Below are 21,759 nucleotides of genomic sequence, written 5' to 3'. Positions count from 1 at the left end.
CTGTAAGTCCACGGTATTCGTGATAACTTGAGAAAACCGTCCCGGAACACATGTGCTACAAAACGCCACTTTTTCCCGCGCATGTACTCCGACATCAGTATTGGATATGATCACCATGCACACGAACACAGGCCGCACAACGAGTTGACACACTCTGGATCAGGTCATCGAGCAGCTGCTGGGGTATAGCCTCCCATTCTTGCAGCTGAAGTGTCCTTGGGGTTTGAAGACGTGCAGAGATACATCGACCGAGGGCATCTCAGACGTGTTCGATGGGGTTCAGGTCTGGAGAACAGGCAGGCCACTCCATTCACCTGATATCTTCCGTTTCAAGGTACTACTCCACGATGGCAGCTCGGTGGGGCCGTGCGTTATCATTCATCAGGAGGAAGGTGGGACCCACTGCACCCCTGAAAAGCCGGACATACTGGTGCAAAATGATGTCCCGATACACCTGACCTGTTCCAGTTCCTCTGTCAAAGACATGCAGGGGTGTGCGTGTACCAATCATAATCCCACCCCACACCATCAAACCACGACCTCCATACATGTCCCTTTCAACGCCGTTAAGGGGTTGGTATCTGGGTCCTGATTCACGCCAGGTGAAAACCCGGCGAGAATCACTGTTCAGACTATACCTGGACTCGTCCGTGAACATAATCTGGGACCAGTGTTCCAATGACCATGTACTGCATTCTTCACACCAGGCTTTACGGGCTCACCTGTGACCAGGAGTGGGTGGAATGCACCTTGCAGGTCTCCAGGCGAAAAAATCAAGTCTGTTCAGTCGTCTGTAGACGGTGTGTCTGGAGAAAACTGTGCCAGTGGCTTCGGTAAGGTCCCGAGCAAGGCTACCTGCAGTACTCCGTGGGCGTCTGCGGGCACTGATGGTGAGATATAGGTCTTCTTGTGGTGTTGTACACTGTGGACGTCCCGTGCTGTAGCACCTGGACACGTTTCCTGTCTACTGGAACCGTTGCCATGATTTGGAAATCACACTTTGTGGCACACGGAGGGCCCGTGCTACGACCTGCTGTGTTTGACCAGTCTCCAGTCGCCCTGGTATTCTACCCCTCATAACGTCATCAATATGTGTTCTTTGAGCCATTTTCAACACACAGTACCCATTATCACGTCTGAACACGTCTGTACACTTACTCACTACCCCGTACTCTGACATGCACCAACACGCCTCTGCGTATGTGGACAGCTGCCAGCGCCACGATGCGTCGACCGCACGTCAAATGCACCGCATGGTCATACCCTGAGGTGATTTAAACCCGCAAACCGCCCACCAGAGCGTTGTTTCACCATGTATCAGTATTATCCTTAATTTATGAGCATGAGTGTATATAGAAAAGACAGTCACAATGAGCGATTTAATATAATTGGGGCTTAAGACAAGGCTACACTCTAAGAAAAAAGGAAAAAGGGTAAGATTAAAAAAACGACTCTCTACGAAGGAATCTACATCTGCGTCTACATGGATACTCTGCAAATCACATTTATGTGCCTGGCAGAGGTTTCATTGAATCACCTTCAAAATAACTCACTATTATTCCAATCTCGTACAACGTGCGGAAAAAAAAACCACCTGGATCTTTCGGCGCAAGCTCTAATTTTTCCCTTATTTTATTGTGGTGATCGTTTCTCCCTATGTAGGTCGGTGTCTACAAAATATTTTCGCATTCGAAGGAGAAGTTTGGTGATTGAAATTTCGTGTGAAGACTCCGTCAATTCTACCTGGTAAGGATCCCACACCTCGCCGCATTCTTCTAAAAGAGGGCGGAAAGCGTAGTGTAGACAGGCGTTTTAGTATATCTATTACATTTTATAACTATCCTACCAGTAAAACGGAGTCTTTGGTTAGCCTTTCCCACAACATATTCTACGTGTTCCTTCCAATTTAAGTTCAAAATGGTTCAAATGGCTCTGAGCACTATGGGACTCAACTGCTGTGGTCATCAGTCCCCTAGAACTTAGAACTACTTAAACCGAACTAACCTAAGGACAGCACACACATCCATGCCCGAGGCAGGATTCGAACCTGCGACCGCAGCAGTCGCACGGTTCCTGACTGCGCGCCTAGAACCGCGAGACCACCGCGGCCGGCCCAATTTAAGTTGTTCGTAATTGTAATTCCTTGGCATTTAGTTGAATTTATGGTACTTAGATTTGACTGATTTATCGTGCAACCGAAGTTCAACGGATTTCTTTTAGCACTCAAGTGGATGACCTCACATTTTTCTTTATTACGGGTCAATTGCCAATTTTCGCACCGTACAGATATACTTTCTGAATCGTTTTCCAATTCGTTTTGATATTCTGGTGGCTTTACTACTCGATAAACGACAGCGTCATCTGTAATCAACCTAAGATAGCTGTTCAGGTTGTCTCCTAAATCGTTTATATAGATGAGGAACAGCAAAGGGCCTATAACACTACCTGTTCCACTCGATGACACTATGTTGGGGAAACACTACCTTGGGGAACGCCAGAAATCACTTCTATTACACTCGATGACTCTCCGTCAATTTCTACGATGTGTGACGTCTCTGACAGGAAGTCACAAGGCGAGCACGCAATTTCACAACAAGCCGCTTGTGTGATTCAGTGTCAAAAACTTTCTGTAAGTCTAGAAACACAGAATCATTTTGAAATCCCTTGTCAATAGCACTCTCCCGAACTAAAAGCCCCTGCGACCGTAATACGGGGTGGTCTCCTGACCTTCATTGCTTACATATTCCGCCCTCACAATCATATTCCGCACATCAAGACGCTTCATTCGAACCAAAACTCGAAAAGGTAAAGTCAATGTTGTATGGATTCATGTAAACGACATGCAAATAACTAGTAAATCGCAAATGCGGTCCGAGATTCAAATACTCTAGGCTGGCGTACACACACACACACACTTACACATTCAAGACACGACGGTCGCAGGGGCTTTTAGTTCAAGAGACGCAAACCGCACGCTGGAGGGCCGGTACCTTCAGAGGACGAGTCAATCTATCTACGTCGGCCGGCGACCACCCGTAGAACAGACAGTGTTTGCCCGAACGAAAGGAAGAATGACCCCACGTTCAGCTTAAAAGCAAATTCCGCTACATTGTGTGGGAGCACCCAACCTACGCATTCTTTACAAATATAGCAAGCAGTTCCAGAGATTTTCACAGGGAGACAGAAAACGCCAAACGCTGATGCCACAGATTTCCGGATTGGTCGCCTTAAACGAAACGTCATTCTCCCGTTTTAGAAGAGCAATGCTGATTGGTAGACGATATTCCTGACGCCTTGAGCTGAAGGAGTAATGGAAGAGACCGAAAGATATACCCCTTCTCGTCTGGCATGGAGAGGGGCCGTTCTGTTGTCGCTCTTGGAGCGAGAACATGTAACGAGAGTGTGCGCGCTCGTACATGTACTCAAAGAGCGAGGAACAAGTCTCTCCTCAGTACTTACTGGTAGAGCACCTCTGTCGAGAGCGAATCGGAGTGCGACTTTATATTGAGTCCTTGCGATTAAGCGTTGTTCACTGTGTTGGCCGCCACACTTATTGTGCGGTGTGGACGGACAGAGTTATAGTTAAATGCCTGCGAGCGAATTTTTGAGTGGCATCGCAGTGGACTGGTTATCTGACCGGTGTACCACGCCAATAGTTAGACTAGGGGCGAATAGGAGTCCATGACTTCATTAAGGCGTAGGGAGAGTTTGATGAGCGAAGGTCAATCCAGATAGAGCGAGAGTTATCTTATTTGTCAGCAGCGACTGGCGCAGACAGCAGTCATCGCAGCTTATGGTATTGTGCGCTACAGCTCTTGCGAGCCCTATATTTCCTCCACAACAGTACACTTCACTGCATTTCACACGCGACAGCCTCGACCGTACCTAGCAACATTCTAATGGATAATTATTCAAGTTGAGTAGGCGCAGCTCTCAGCCATTCTGCCAAGTCAATAACAATCTTAAACTTTGTATAGAAATTTCAGTAGCGAATCCTATCCGTAAGAGGTAACTTCACATTCCGGAAAGAACCCGGAAATAACTTGTTCAGTTCATAACTAAAAGTGCCATTGTGATTTCTCAGAATTTTAGCAAAATAAATAATAATTTTCGTTAGTTTCATGTTTTTTTTTCAAGTATCCCACTAGTTACGTAAGAAATTTTGTGAATTTTTGTGTCATTTCCTTACAGCGGACGACTCCAAAAGATATTTATTTCTGAAAGTTTTTTCAGGCATTTCTCTTTAGAACGTTAGAAGCGTCTGTCTGACTTCTGTAGTAGTGTGGGGGTGGAAATTGCATCTTGATGGAGCCACAGGGTAAAGGGTACATCTCAGATTAATCCGTTGTGCAGAGTGACAGATTAGCACCCACACGCTCACAATGCGTTTCTGATTTACAGTTAAATTGAGATGCAGATTTGTGGCATGATGCTTGATAGGTCACTAGCTTTCACCCAGCTGATTATGATGTCACAATACACCTGAAGATGGTCTGTTTATGATTGAAACGATTACAATGTATTACAGTAAGTTTGCAACCATGATTTTTCAAAATTCGATACATTTTGAAGGCATAACTTGCATCAGGTCTCGTGTAGTAGGCCACATTCTCTCAAAATTATTGAGATCCTTGAGAGAACCGGTCACGATAAAATTATTCCACCTCATGTTAAAGATATTTCATACCTGTGAGATGTCCTCAGACTTCAAGAAGAATGTGATATTTCCTGGTCCCAAGGTGTGAATGTTACCGAACTATCCGTTTAATAAGACATGGCTGCAAAATACTGACACCAATTAATTGCAGAAAAATTATAAAAATCGTAGAAGTCGAGAAACATCAGTTTTTTTTCTTTTTTTTGAAATGTAGGAACAAGCGAGGGAAAACTGGCCATACGACTTGATCACAGGGAGACGATCAGACTTGTTAATCACGGACTTTGATGAGTTGTGTGTACGTTGTAGAGAGACATGTCCTGATTACTTAGCTGCTGACTTTTCACGCTACAGCCCCTAGTTTCGGAGAAAATCGATACCGAGTATTTGTGTAAACGGTCTATACCTGTAACGTTAGTCGTGTTTTCGCTAAACGAGAGTAGCACGGTGGATAAGTATTTTCCTTCGGAGGAGTGGGTCTTTTCTCGTTGTAAGATTGGTTAAAACTTGCGATCTTCGCCCTGCTCATAAGCACGTAAGCCACTGGCGAGAACAGAGGTGGACAGGTGACGATTACAATAAGGCCCATATTGGTCCTAGATGGAACTCCAATCCTTGTGGTGGTGCGTCCTACGCGAAAGGACGTGTCCTGAGGAGAACGATGAAGTGTTGGTGGAAGGTTTTGACCATGAAGGTCATGCTGTTGGTGATATTCCACTGTTCGAATCAAAGTGGTCAGAGTTGCCAATGTGTCATTCCTGGACCTATATAGAGAAAAGAAAGGAAGACCTAGATCATAGATTGTGTTATTATGCAATAAAATGATTGCTAAAATGTTACAAAAAGCTTCGCCACTACCATCACTACTACCACCACTGTGAGCACCGTTCCAGATCTCGCCTGCGTGCTTCTATTTTTTTTAATGCGGAACAAGGAGCTAAAAAAACCGTCCCTATTCAGGAAAAAGGTTTGGAAAATATTGGTCACTCTTTCACATCACAGCATATTATAACTGTATCAGGAAAGATATTCCCTTACGTAATCTGATTCACACGAGAACCAGTCATAAGGGAAATGTGGTCGGATTGTTAAAAAAAGAGTTAAAAACTCGACTCATAATTTAAAAACTGTAATTGTGACCCACAGGAAATCAGAGAAGTTCACGAAAAAGCTGTACGAAGAGTTTTAAAAGTCTCTATTTCCTCTGAATGTGAGACAGTAAAATTTTTTTTACATCATTGATTCGTGGGAAGGACAGGTTTGATCAAACACTTTAAGACCAGATGCTCGACTTGCTGAAAACTAACAGAGAAATCGCTTCTAGTAACAGTTCCATAAAAATACGTTCTTTAATTCTGCATCAATTTACTGTACCTGTTTCACAGGAATGATCAAACACACGTTCCTGGCATCCAGGCTGACTGAAGCGAGAACGACGTTTTTGAATATAAACGAAATCTGTTTTCTGGTGTCGCTTCTAAAAGGTCCGTGTGTCTGCAAGGGGTAGCTTTCATTGAATGTGCATCGTGCACTACGAATTCGTGTTTCGGTTACTCCTGTGGCAAATACCGGAATTCTGTTATAACACAACTTGCGATAGCGAGTACGAAGATTCTGTAATCTGCTCTTTAACAAACGGAATACACATTTGACGAAAGTGTGCTGTAATGATTGATTTATTCAAATCAAATGGTTCAAGTGGCTCTGAGCACTATGGGACTTAACTGCAAAGGTCATCAGTAGAGCTAACTAACCTAAGGACATCACACACATCAATGCCCGAGGCAGAATTCGAACCTGCGACCGCAGCAGTCGCGCGGTTCCAGACTGTAGCGCCTAGAACTGATCGACCACCCAGGCCGGCGACTGATTTATTAATGAAATTACTACGGCGAAAATGAATTTTGCATGACATATTCCATTTAATAAAATTCTGCACGATGAAACTGAAAAAAATAAAATAAAAAGATTCCCAGTCATGATCTGAAACTGTACCTCGACAGTGGTAGCGATGAACCTTAGCCGCTACTCAGTCGAAGATAGAAGATACCCATGTAGGCGGTACACATAAAAATTCAATATTTTTACTGAAACTAGGGGCTGTCACATGAAAAACCGCTAGCCAGCTAATCAGGACCTGTCCGTTTACAATATACCTAATACTCATCAAAATCCGTCATTAAAAAGTCTGATGGTCACCTTGTTAGCAGCAGACTGACGAATGGAACATTTATGTGATAGGGATTGTATGTTTAGAGAAAGACTTTTACATTGTTGGCTGGAATACAGTCAATAAATTGCTGAAGGTAGCAAGACTAAAACACAGGGTACGAAAAGTTACCTACAGAGAATAAAGGACCTGGAAGTGCGGTTGAACGGATAAGCAAAAGTAAAACAAGGGTGATAGAACGTAACCGAATCAAATCAGGTGATGCTCATAGTATCAGATTAGAAAATGAGACACTAAAAGTAGTCAGTGAGTTTTGGTATTTGAACAGAAAAATAAATGACAATGGCTGAAGTAGAGAAGATACACTGAAGCGACAAAGAAACTGGTATAGACATGCGTACTCAAATGCAGAGATATGTAAACAGGCAGAATACGGCGCTGCGGATGGCAACGCCTATACATGACAAGTTCAAAAAAAGTGTTCAAATGTGTCTGAAATCTTATGGGACTTAACTTCTAAGGTCATCAGTCCTTAAGCTTACACACTACTTTACCTAAATTATCCTAAGGACAAACGCACACACCCATGCCCGAGGAAGGACTCGAACCTCCGCCGGGACCAGCCTCACAGCCCATGACTGCAGCGCCTCAGACCGCTCGGCTAACCCCGCGCGGCTCCATGACAAGTGTCTGGCGCAGTTGTTAGATCGGTTACTGTTGCTACAGTGGCAAGTTATCAAGATTTAAGCGATTTTGAACGTGGTGTTATAGTCGGTGCATGAGCGATGGGACACAACATCTCCAAGGTAGCGATGAACTAGGGATTTTCCCGTATGACCATTTCACGAGTGTACCGTGAATATCAGGAATCTGGTAAAACATCAAATCTCCGACACCTCTGCGGCTGCCAAAAGATCCTGCAAAAACGGGACCAGCGACGACCAAAGAGAATCGTTCAGTGTGACAGAAGTACAAATTCCGGCAGATTTCAATTCTGGGCCATCAACAAGTGTCAGCTGCGAACTATTCAAATGAGCATCATCGATATGGGCTTTCGGAGCCGAAGGCCTCCTCGTGTACCCTTGATGACTGCACGACACTAAGCTCTACCCCTCGCCTGGGCCCGTCAACACCGACATTGGAATGTTGATGACTGGAACTATGTTGCATGGACGGATGAGTCTCGTTTCAAATTGTATCGAGAGGATGGACGCGTAGGGGTTTGGAGACAACCTCATGAATCCCTGGATGCTGCATGTCAGCAGGGGACTATTCAAGCTGGTGGAGGCTCTGTAATGGTGCGGGACGTGTGCAGTTGTAATGATATGAGACCGTAATACATGTAGATACGACTCTGACAACCAAACTCCCCAGATAGGAACATTATTGTGCATATATGGGATGCCTTGCAATGTGCTGTTCAAAAGAGATCTCCACCCCCTCGTACTCTTACGGATTTATGGACAGTCCTGCATGGTTCATGGTGTCAGTTCCCTCCAGCATTACTTCAGACGTTAGTCGAGTCTATGCCACGTCGTGTTGCGGCTTTTCTGCGTACTCGCGGGAGCCCTACACAATTTTAGGCAGGTATACCAATTTCTTTGGCTCTTGAGTGTAAAATGCAGACTGATAACATCAAAACAATTGTTTCTAAAGAAGTGTTGATAATATCAAATGTAAATTTAAGTGTTACAGCGTCTTTTCTAAAAGCATTTGTATCGAGTGTAGCCTTGTACACAATTGTAACGTGAACGATAAGCCGTTCGGATAAGAAGAAAACACAGTAGTTTGAAATGTCGTACTACAGAAAAAGAATAAGGTAATGATGAGATACCAGGGAGCTAGTTTGTGTATGAAAGTTGTAGTTTATATAGGACTTGTATGCCATACAATGCATTACTGCAAAAGTGGGTGCAATTGGTATCAGGCTGGACCAACATAGTCGTAGGCACGGTAGACTTTCTCAACTAGTTTGCACGTATGTCGAAAAGACTGAATTAGTAGATACTCAAAGAGAGACGTCTAATGTCGCCATAAATCTGAGGGGCAAGTTGCGAGAAGCCAGAGCAATGTTCTGATGTTTTCCACACATTGCATCCGAAGAAAATTACATTGTCTAATAATAATTTGCAGAGCGGTACATGAGCAATCGCTCTTCCAATGCTACCTGTGCAAATGGAAAAGGCAGAAATCTGTATGAAAAGGAAAACTAGAGTAGAGAAGTCTGCAACCTTCCGTGTTGTCGAATGAGAGGACGCAACATGAGACATTTAAGAAACAGGTAACAATCTTTCTCAAATAAGCATGACGCATTCGCCTCATATTACTTTAGGCCTTGGTACAAATTTTCATTAGTTGTCTCGATATGTATACGTACGTTATAGATGTTATAAAAGTTGAAAAGATCTCTGGAACCACACAGTTTCATTTGATTAAAACACGTACCCTTGGTTTCCAGGCAGGATCCCCCGTTTTATTCGATGCTGAGGTGCTAATCCGTATACGTAGTTAAAGAACCTCTGCAATGCTATTCGATTTTAGGGGGAATATCAAATGGGTGGAGGAGTGAATGGGAATTTGTATGGAGGAGGGTTAAGTGGTGGGGAGCTCTGTACAGTCGTGAAAAGCCACTGTGCTAGGATGGCGTAGTAGTTAGTGAATTTGCTAAGTGAACTGGAGATCCAGGTTCGAAATTCAGTCTTGGTATCAATTTTCATTCGTCGCTTGGGTCTGCATGCGTACATCATAGATGTTTGAGACTTGAAAAGTGCTCTGGAACCACATAGTTTAACCCAAGGAAAGTCTAAATGTGAAGGCGTGAAAGGGGATTTGAATGCTGGACCTAAGACTACAATTTCAGTAATTTAACCTCTGCGCTATCCCGTTTGCGACAGAGCTATCACATGGCGTTAAGACGAATAAAGTAGTCACTTTGAAATAGGTTATTTTGGAAACTGTTGCAAGCGAAATATATTTTCTTGTGTCGGGAACATGGCTCCTTTATATTCAATTTGTTTTCGTCAGTTACGATGGAAGCATGACATCAGTAGTCGACCATTACGTTCTAAGTGAGACTACCGTAATTAACAAGTGAACGCCGCACTCACTCGGCAGACGCTCGATGAAAGTCAAATGGCCGATCACGGCAGCAGAGTTCACGATCACTCCGGATGGAGGGGCACGTGCGTGGGCGCGTCTAAAATGTATAGCGCCGCGGGGCCGCTAATGGCCGCGTAACTAATTACGCAAATGACCAATTAACTTCTTCAGGGAGCGCCGCCGTCCTGCGATCATAAGCCGTCTCCAAAATGCATGCGGCCAAATGGTTTCTGGTGCTTTAAGCAGGGCGCGATCAGAGATTGGAGTCTGAATCAATCATCGGGCGCGCCGGATTGGCATGCAACATGGATGCCGTCGCACTCGTTTACCGGCACAATTACCGGCGGACGCTCTAATTGCCCGCGGCGCATTCGTAAAACTGCTGCCAACAGACGCTTCCTCTGGCCTGCGACTGGGGGGTGGGGGGCGAAAGGAGACGCGCCGTTATAAATTAACTCGCTGCGGAGCTAACAAAGTACAGAAAATACACGCTTGTTTCGTGTCGCAGAGGACGCGAGTAAACTCCATTAAGACATGGATAATGGAGGCGCCGTAATTGGCGTCACGGATAAGTCTGGCATCGCCGAAAAATCATTCATTGAGAGGCAGAGGATCACAAGTCCGATCTAACAATGCTCTTTCAGCAGACAGAGCTCGATGATTTTATGACGCTACCCGTCCTTACTACAAGATGTATAAAACCAGTAAACCCCTCACCCTCAATCTCTTTAAAGACTTAAAGACTTATTATTATAACGAATCTCAATGTTTATGTCGCCATATATCCTTATCTATGTGTCGTTCGATGGTACAATTATGCAATTAAATTCATTATACAGGGTGGCAGGGAAAAGTCTTTCCCTGATTACATAAATTGATAACTCAGGCTAGAAATAAGATACAAATATGAAACTGGTGTCTAATTGTTTACAAACTATCAAAGTTTTTTTCACACATCAGTAAAATACCACATGAGCACCCTTGGTAGCACGTAGCACATCTAGGCGATATTCAATTTCCGTCAGCACATTAGCCAACATCGCTGGAGGGATCGATTCAACGACTGTGGTTATCCGTTGCCGCAGGGTTCCAAGATCTGGTACACGTGTTTGGTAGACCTCGTCCTTGACATAACCCCATAAGAAGAAGTCTAATGGAGTTATGTCAGGAGAGCGTGGAGGCCAAACCGTTGACCCATCACGACCAATCCATAGCCCAGGAAAGGTAATATCGAGATAGGTACGGACGTTCAAACCCCAATGAGGCGGTGCACCGTCTTGCTGAAACAAGACATCGGGGTGATACTGAAGCAGCTGAGGAACAGCATACAGTTGCAACATGTCCACATACACTGCAGATGTGATGGTAGCCGCAGCGAAGAAGAATGGCCCGATAATTCGATCGTGCAATAGCGCCCACCAAACATTCACCTTTGGACTGCCCCTGGTGCACTCCATGACGTCGCCAGGGGTTGTGAACCCCATATGCGCACATTATGGTGATTCACTACTCCACTGACAAAAAAGGTCACTTCGTCGGACAAGGCAATTCGTCTGAGATAACCATCATCGTCCTCAATACGTGATTGCATTTCGACCGCAAAGTCATATCGGTGTGTACTGTCATTGGGCAACAAAGCCTGAACTATTTGCACTTTGTATGTACAAAGCAATAAACGTTTGTGTAAAATGTCAAGGAGAGAGATTTTTGGCATCTGTAATTCACGTGAGGCCCTGCGCACCGATTTCTTCGGACTTCGCAAGAAAGACTGCCTTACAGCTTCCACCCTGTCTGCTGAGGTTCTTGGTCGACCAGACCTCGGAAGGCCAGCAACCGATCCTGTGTTCTTGAACTTCTCATACCAGGCTTTAATGCTCTTGACACCAGGTGGATTCCTTCCAAATGTTGTCTGGAAGTGTCTCTGCACTGTGGTTGGTGATCGTGTCTCATGGTACCACAGGACACACCGTGCCTTCTCCTCATTGGTTAACTTGGCTTCTTGGGCACTGCACAAGTTACATATTTGTATCTTACTTCTAACCTGCGTTATCAATTTATGTAATCAGGGAAAGTCTTTTCGGACACCCTGTATATGGGGACACTGTCTGTAAAATATGGGGCAAATAATGTTAGCAGTAAAGAAGTAACAAATTAAAAGGTCGTGTCTGATGCTGAAATTATACTACAGGAACAGCGGAAACAGTAAGCGATGAACTTGTTCCCTTTCATCATTTACACTACTGGCCAGTAAAATTGCTACACCAAGAAGAAATGCAGGTGATAAACGGGTATTCATTGGACAAATATATTATACTGGAACTGACATGTGATTACATTTTCACGCAATTTGGGTACATAGGTCCTGAGAAATCAGTACCTAGAACAACCACCTCTGGCCGTAATAACGGCTTTGATACGCCTGGGCAGTGAGTCAAAGCTTGGATGGCGTGTACAGGTACAGCTGCCCATGCAGCTTCAACATGATACCACAGTTCATCAAGAGTAGTGACTGGCGTATTGTGACGAGCCGGTTGCTCGGCCACCATTGACCAGACGTTTTCAGTTGGTGAGAGATCTGGGGAATGTGCTGGCCAGGGCAGCACTTGAACATTTTCTGTATCCGGAAAGGCCGGTACAGGACCTGCAGCATGCGGTCGTGCTTTATCCTGCTGAAATGTAGGGTTTCGCAGGGACCGAATGAAGGGTAGAGCCACGGGCCCTAACACATCTGAAATGTAACGTCCACTGTTCAAAGTGCCGTCATTGCGAACAAGGGGTGACCGAGACGTGTAACCAATGGCACCCCATACCATCACGCCGGGTGATACGCCAGTATGGCGATGACGAATACACGTTCAGCGCGGTGTCGCCAAACACGGATGCGACCATCACAATGCTGTTAACAGAACCTGGATTCATCCGAACAAATGGGCTGGATTCATCCGAACAAATGACATTTTGCTATTCGTGCAGCCAGGTTCGTCGTCGAGTACACCATCGCAGGCGCTCCTGACTGTGATGCGGCGTCAAGGGTAACCGCAGCCATGGTCTCTTATCTGATAGTCCATGCTGCTGCAAACGCCGTCGAACTGTTCGTGCAGATGGTAGTTGTCTTGCAAACGTCCCCATCTGTTGACTCACGGATCGAGACGTGGCTGCACGACCCGTTACAGCCATGCGGATATGATGCCTGTCATCTCTGTCATCTCGACTGCTAGTGTTACGAGGCCGTTGCAATCCAGCACGGTGTTCCGTATTACCCGAGCAGCAATGTCGCGATACGATAAACCGCAATCGCGATTGGCTACAATCCGACCTTTGTCAAAGTCGGAAACGTGATGGTACGCATTTCTCCTCCTTACACGAGGCATCACAACAACGTTTCACCAGGCAACGCCGGTCAACTGCTGTTTGTGTATGAGAAATCGGTTGGAAACTTTCCTCATGTCAGCACGTTGTAGGTGTCGCCACCGGCGCCAACCTTGTGTGAATGCTCTGAAAAGCTAATCATTTGCAAATCACAGCATCTTCTTCCTGTCGGTTAAATGTCGCGTCTGTAGCACGTCATCTTCGTCGTGTAGCAATTTTAATCCCCCGTAGAGTAGTTGGAGAGAGGGACGCTGGTTGTTGGGAGGGGGTGTTAGTTAGTAAAAGTTTCGATAAGTTTTGAAACTGTATGTCAAGTTTGTCGAGTAGCTAAGTGCTTCATCAAAAGTACTGGATGAATATAGTGTGGGCAATTTCTCCGCCACGAGTTACGTTGTATCAAGACATAGACACAGTTCGTAACTTTAACACAAGACATATATCTTAACGAGTATATTTTGACAACATTTAAAATTTTAAACTCGGTCAATAACTGTACGAAATAGTGAGAATGAAATTTTTATTGGCCCTGGAAACAATTAGAAAGGCAACATGCAGCTGGGACAGTGCGTTAGCTGTTATTTGTCGGCCAGTTTCGGTTGAAAGAATGAGGAACTGTTGTGGGGCATCGTGGATTATTCCCTCTTAATCCCCTATAGTTTCATGAAGTTCCGATAGGTGGCAGCCCCATGCGTAGCCTTCAAAATGGCGTCTGTAATGGAGGTGCATTCCACCTTGTCATTGAGTTTCCTTGGGCGGAAAACCGGAGCATCGCAGATATTCGTAGGCTCTTTCAGAATGTCTACGGGCATCTGGTAGTGAATAAAAGCACTGTGATCCGTTGGCCGAGATGTCTGTCGTCATCGCAACAAGCTCGCGCAAAACTCGCCGTCTCCTTTCATAATGGTGGGGTTCGTCTCACGTGATATCCAGCTGTTAATTACGCATTTCATAAGGGTGTCCACGTACTATAGTTCAGATAGCATATACAGTGTGTTCGGAAATTCCCGTTACAAACTTCTAGGACTCGTAGATGGGATTGATTGTATAATATAATGTCCGGAAACGTCCCGTCTCCGTTCTACGACAGTTTTGTTTCAGACGTGTAACGCGTCCACAAGTTCTGGCCTCTGCATAAGAAACTGAAGAGACACCAAGTGGGATGGAGAGTGTGTACCTCAACACGTTTCGTAGGTAGAATGTCTGTTACAGTGTTTATAGTAGCCACATCGTGCCTCTCTTGTAATGCATCAGTACTTTTCTGCACGTACAGTATGCTGGGTTCTTTGTTCTTTTGGAATAATGTAAACACGCAGTGTTTAAGGGATAATACAGCCAAATATGTTCGAGTGATAAAAGGATGTTTCTTTACGTTTTCTTTCGGACTGTTACCTAATAGTTTTACTCCATCACTCCTAATTCAGTTTTTCAAGCAGAAGTTGATGATTCAAAAATATGAATTGAAACCGTCGTAAATGTAAATGTTACATTTCCGGACATGAGTTCCTATTCGAAATATTATTTATCCACCCCCCTCTACAAGTCCTAGAAGTTTATAACGGGAGTTTACGAACATTCTGTGTACACGTGTTGCTGTTGACTTTCACGTGTCAAGTATTCTAGCCATGTAGAAGAAAGGAGTAGCGGTTAAGGACAGTATTTCATGCGCCTCTGTGGTGAAAGTGCATTTTGAGTGGGCTAATGGGAGCACTGTCACTCGTATAAATTAGCATCTCTATACACCACTGTCGTCGAAGGTGAAAACAGAGTAGATCTACGAGTGCAAGTCAGCCTATTTGCTCCAGGAAGGTAAACAATCCCAAGTGCGACTAGAAACGTATCTACGATACCACTTCAATGATCTTTGTGGCTCCGCAGAAGACGAATAGTGGTTGCACATATGTAAACTACTGGACATCGATCACAAAGATCTCTGCTTTGTAGAGTGCGTGTACATTGAGGTGCCTGGTAACGTATGACATTGAGCAAATACTTTGAAACCATTACTAGAGAAAACCAAAGCAGTTACCGTGATGGTAACGTTGTGACGTGGGCAATGTCGTAGAGGCCGTCCACCTTAGAACCATTACTTAACGCGGAAGGCACTATTCACCCGTTTGGCTGTGTATGCGTTTTCGTAAAATTCACATATTCTGAAGTTCCTTACAAGTTAAAACCGGGGCTTTTGCCTTGGATCTTCACCTTATTAATATTAGACAAAGTCTTACCTTCAAGACAACACAAACACCAGGCACACAATACATCAAAATAAGGACGCAAAAGGTACTCAAATAACGTCCGATTAAGCCCTGTTTGAAGCACATAGACCTCTAACACATATAAGAGTAATACAAATACACGTCATTGCATATAAATTTATCAGTGATTATCAAAGATATATTTTGTACGTTACTGCGAATGCGGCTGGCTCGATGATTTGATGGCCCTCACACCTGAGATAGGTAGTGGGTCCTCTAATACAAATCTGTGTTTCTCCCTATTACGTTTTATTTTCTTCTCTTACGTTAAGATGTTTATTATTTTATAATATTTATCCGAATTTACGATATGTCATAAAATTATGATATCTTACAGCCTCTTTAAATATTTCTGAATTCCCATCTTCTGTACACGAATGTTTGATTTTAAGAATTTCCGTTTCCTAATTACTTTTAAGTTTAAAAGTATTTATAGCTGCAACATTGTTAAACCTAAATTAAAATAAGGTGAAATTAAATAAGATTCACATTCTGTGTATGTTCAACTTCATATTGTGAAAATACCACCTGTCTTAGTAAGTAGATGGCAGGTCATTTGTACATGGCAGCAAATAAAACAAAAGAATATCTCCGCCTTTCGGGATGAAGTGCTCTTGCGACTAATATCCAATCACGACTCACGACTCTCTCTTGTAGCCTTAGTTCCGCCTGTACCTCTTCTTCTATAGTCCAAACTTTACAGAAGTAGAACTGTGTACCGTGAGAGACTAGCACTATTGGAAGAATGGATCTTGTGAACAAAAGGCTTTACCTCAGACTATAAAATACTCCAGAACTAAATTTCACTCCGTAGTGTGGGATGCGTTGATTTCAAACTTGCTGGCGTATTAAAGGTAACAGAAGAGGTACTGGCGGAAGTAAGATTGAGACAACGAGTGACTTTTGGTACTTGGATAGCTCAGTAGGTAGATCACGTGCCCGAAAAAGGCAAGGGTCTCTGATTCGAGTCCAGAACGGTCACACAGTTTTCAGATCAGCGCACACTCCGCTAGAGAGTGAAAATTCATTCTGGACACGTTGACTGCGGGAATGTCTTCCTTCACAGTGGTGGTATCTTTCAGAATGCTGATGAACTTTGCCACTCGGCTACAAGTACAGTATTCGAAAACTGCCAGAATAACATGATGGAGACTTCAAAGTGATTTCCTTTTCAACATATTCATAGATTTGAATATCTGATGATTGAGTTGAAGCACTGAAAATAGAACGGCTGCAGATACTCGTGGAGACCAATCAGTACCTTACTTGACTGACCTGCAACCCATCTAGGTACTGCGTTTGCTGTGAACTATAGTCGCTAGTCATACTAGTAAATGGTCTTCAGAGTGTAACCTAACAGCTTTGGCAGAGATAAAAATTTAAAGGAATAAATGAAGAAAAAACTCGTACTTTGATGGCGAAGAGACAGTGAACTGCAATCCCTGTCTCGCTGCCTGTAATCGACTGTCTTTCCAGCGTACATCTTAGTAGCCTTACTAGTGCTTTCGTCAGAAATCCTGAAACTACAGCCGCTATATTCTTCAGATATTTTATAAACGAAGAGTTATTGATAAAATTAAATATTTGATTTAACTCGTTATTTAAACCTTGGATACTGTGGTTCGTGTAACCCCATATTAAATTTTATTATTTGGAAATACACTGATAAGCTAAAACATTAAGACCATTGTCCATCCCGAAGTTGGACGCCGCCTGTGGCGTTGCAAGCACATATCGCGATAGCGAAAGTATGTAAGCGGAGCAGACACGAACGGGTGGTCATGGCCTGCAAATGGGAAAATCCACTGAGATAAGCGACTTTGACAAGGGGCAGATCATCATTAGCCAGAGCCTGTGGGCGAATATGTCGAAAATGAGGAAGCTGGTCTAATGTTCAAGTGCTACTGTCCTGAGAGTCTACAGAAAGAGGTGGCAAAGTGAAACTACCACTTGGAGCTGAATGGTTGGACGTCCACAGATCTTCACAGAAAGTGGGGTTCGGAGGCTTGCCTGCTCCGTAAAATAGGAGAGATGGCGATCTGTGGTATCTCTACCGAAAGAGAACAATCCCAGTGCATGCACAAGTGTTTCGGAGCACACCGTTCATCGTACAATGTTGATCGTGGGGCTCCGTAGGATACCACCCCTACGTGTTCACATGCTCACCTAACGACATCATCAGTTACGATTGCAATGGACATGGGACCGTCGGGATTCGACCGTCGATCAACGGAAACGTGTCGTCTCTTTTGGTGAATCACATTATTGCCACACTAGGTCGCTGTTGGTCTCCACAAACGTAGTCATGTTGGTGAACGGCGGCTCGAAACGTGCAGTGCGCCACGGACGCAGGCTGGTGGAAACAGTATTACGCTGTGGGAGACATTATCCTGCGCTTGCGTCGGGCCTGTGGTAGTAATCGAAGCTGCGAACCACCTTCATCCATTCACGCTTGATGTCTTCCCCGACTGCAATGTCATCTTTCAGTAGTATAATTATCGGTGTCTTGGAGCTAAAACGGTGCCACAATGGTTTGAGGAGTATTATATTGAACTTACTTTCATGTCTCGGCGACCAAATTCGCCTGATGTAGATCTAATCCCTATGGAACCCGTCTGGGTCGCTATCGGGCGCCATCACCACGTACCCATATCAGGGGCCCGTTAATTAGGCGAATTCCATAAGCTGTGCGTAGATATCCAGTGCTACATACCTCCATAAACCTAACAGAAACTGTCGGATCCCTGATATGCAGAATCAGTAATGTGTTTTGCTCCAAAGACGGACAAACAATCTATTAATTTGGTCATAATGTTTTCGCTCATCAGGGTAAAAACATGCATTTTGTTCCAAATATTAATGAAAACATAATTAATTAACCGTGAAAAATGCATCATTTACAAAAAGTTTTTATTCATGCACAAAAAAAACATTATATTCTTAATATTTTGGGAAGTTTAGTGATTTTCAATCATCATTGTCAAAACTAAGAGAAATAACAATTGCCCATATATTGTCCTAATTGTAGTTGTAATATATAATTTGTTTGCTCAAAATGCTATGTTCACTCATTGTCTTCGTCATTACTAAAACACATTTCACACCTTGGAACAACGCAAAAACATTTAGTTCATGCAGGCTACCGATGTTTAGTTTTCCTAACTTTGGCTCTACCATGCGCCTGTTCTGTTATGACGCACTTTTAGAGTCAGATTAGTTGTAATTTGTTACATTTCCTTTTCAGGATCACTTGAAGATTTAGATGAAAAATCCTTACACCATGGAAATTTGCTACATCACAACTTTTCTGATATGTTAACGCTTGAAAACTGTTTATTGAAAATTCAGTTGTAAATAATCAACTCACGGACTGCATACTACACAATTTAAATTACAATGTCAAGTTACCTTATATGGGGAAACGTTGCGCCACCATTGGGGGGGGGGGGGGGGGGATGATTGATAAACCCCAGCGACGAAGAACGCGTAGTCTTCCTCTCTTCCTCCACAAACGAAACTATGCTGATGTTAACTGCAATAACGCCATCTATAGCCTGTGAAAGTCTTCGAGTACAAATTATACGCCATCTCGTGACAATGTCGAGAAACACATTGGCTAGGGCGTTTAAAACCACAGCGTAGTAACGAAGGGTTAATGGCAGGCCTTCCCCTGAATTCTGGAGTTGCAAGGCCGTAAAACGATGAGGTAAATGGCCACGTATTTGGGGGCAGTGAGATTAAGACTTATCTTTCCCCTCCTTAAATAATTTCCTACTGTCTCTTCGACGGTTTCTTCAAAAAGATCACGTCTGTACCTTCCCTGATTCATATACATTATAACTTTGCTATTCCCTCTGTAATGATTTATATGTTGACAGGACATTAAATATGAACTTTTTTCTCGTAGAAGTTGCGAAAGTTAGTTACATTACGAAAGAGGAGTATGCGGTAAACAGAACACGATCGTAGCAAGACTACTGCCTAAAGTCATTCCCAATATACCAAAAATATTCGAGTAGAACAGTACTGCTCAATATTTTCGATGAAGATTGTACTATGACTCTGAAGTTCATCGAACAATTTATTCACAGTGATCCCCAGATTTCGGTTTATTCTAAGAATTAACATTTTCGCAAAAGTAGTATCTCGCGATGCCACAATATGGACATTTTCTTCTTTTTGATGAAGATGCAAATACAGGAATGAAAATCACCAGTCTTCTTACTGAAAAGACGGCTAATGGAATATTTGAAAATATCAGCAACTGCTTCAATGTAAATGGATTCTCACTAAATTTTGATTAGACTTAGCACATGAAATTCAGGGCTTCTCCAAGAGCGCCGTAATCTATAACTTTCATTTACTGAGTCACTGAAATACAAGGCGTCGATATTTTTCAGGTTTTGTAACTACAAAAAAATAACTTCCTTAACAGGAAAACTCACTCTTTGAAGCCCGATGATTCACTTACCTTTGCTGTATGCTTGATTACAACTATATGTGATTTAAAAATTAGTTATTTCTATGGAGAACATTTGTTTCAAGAATTGTTTCTGATATTAGTTTTTGAAAGTCGTGCACAGATATCTTTAAAGAACTTGATATTTTAGCTACTGTTCCACAATATATGTACCTATTAATGTCACATGTAATTACAAGCATTCCTTCTTCCTCAGCAAATAGAATAAAGTACAATAAAACACAAGGCCAAAAAGTAACCTCTACGAAGATAAGGCTTTGATGTTAGTAAAGAAAGGAATTAGATACATTCATCCCACTTCTTGTCAGAGCAGATTAAATTTCTAGTAAGTAATTTAATAGCGTTAAAGGGAATAATAATTGTAGACGTACTTGAAATAAGTATCTTAATGCGTAACACAGTTAATATTAGCTCTATGTTATTATAGTAATTTTCAAATTTAAACAGTTATCCTCTACTGCACTTTAGTAAATATCCGTATTCGATTTCTTTCCTGATTCCAGAGACTTCGTGGGATCATGATTCATGTAACGTAATTTCCAGAAGCCTCTCTGTCGTAATATGATCTCCCTAGCCCCTATCTTTAGCGTAATTCGCTTCTGCCAACAGCAGGTCACATAATAAGAGCCTGCTCAATAACAAACATCCAACACACTAACTAGAATTGCTGCTTGTTGGAACAGTGTGATACAGTAATTGAAGGAGACAAAGGAAAGTTGACAAGCAGGACATTGATCTGTGTGTAGAGAGCTTTGAAACTTGCCTCTGAATCAATAACACAAAACAAACATTACGTGGAACGTATCTTTCAGTGATGTTCTGCTCTAGATGTCAAAGAAAACATTTCATGCCGTTGTCGCATGTACACTGTATTGTTGATGCGGGGCGCCAGGTGCTGCTTGTCGGAAAACGTTAACTGATGTCTGAAACAAAATAAAGATGAAAGAAACAACATGGCTGCACGTGGGAAATCATAATGCTTTACCAAGCGAAGCATCGCCGTTGCCACATGAGAAAGCAGCAATACATCGATCAGGAAAACTGATCGCCTTTCTGCGACCAACTAATGTAGTTTGCTTACAGGGCGCTCTTTGATATTAACAAAGGTAATGGTTTTATCGGGTGGAAACAACCACCAGTTATGTGAAAATATGTATACTGATGTAGGGAAGTTCAACGGCAGACTATGAAGAAGCGTAGACAGTTATTTTCTAAAAACATTTAGTTGCCATTGATTCTTTTTTATGCTTCGAGCATCTCCAATCCTATTTTGCTGTTCCCTTCAGAGTGCTTCAAAATTCCCATACATTATTTTACAAGTTTACAAACTGGACAATGCGGAAATCATTGGCTGTAAAGGTTCAGAAACAAATGAAAAATATAGTTATTACGTCTTTTTGAGTACATTTGCGTTCCAGTATTTTCTATTATCTTCAACGTAAAACAGCGAAGAGCGAAGCAGTGCCGCGATGGTAGCAGCTCGTGTGCGATACAACAGTTTTTAATCAGGTTTCACATTGTTAGTGCGAAAGTGAAGAAGCAGAATTGTGAAGAGTTATCTCTACACCCGAACTGAAAATTAATAACTAATCGTCTTCCAATCTTCTCTGCCAAAACAGATAATTTTCATATTTTCTTGGTTGAAATTTGTTATGTTCCCAGATATTTCAAGAACTATCATCTTCGTGTTGTGTGCAAATTCTGGTTTCCTTTTGTCCGTACTCTTACG

This window comes from Schistocerca americana, chromosome 4 (genome assembly GCF_021461395.2).
Source record: "Schistocerca americana isolate TAMUIC-IGC-003095 chromosome 4, iqSchAmer2.1, whole genome shotgun sequence".
NCBI classification, from domain to species: domain Eukaryota; kingdom Metazoa; phylum Arthropoda; class Insecta; order Orthoptera; family Acrididae; genus Schistocerca; species Schistocerca americana.
Note: the sequence above shows the minus strand (reverse complement) of the source record.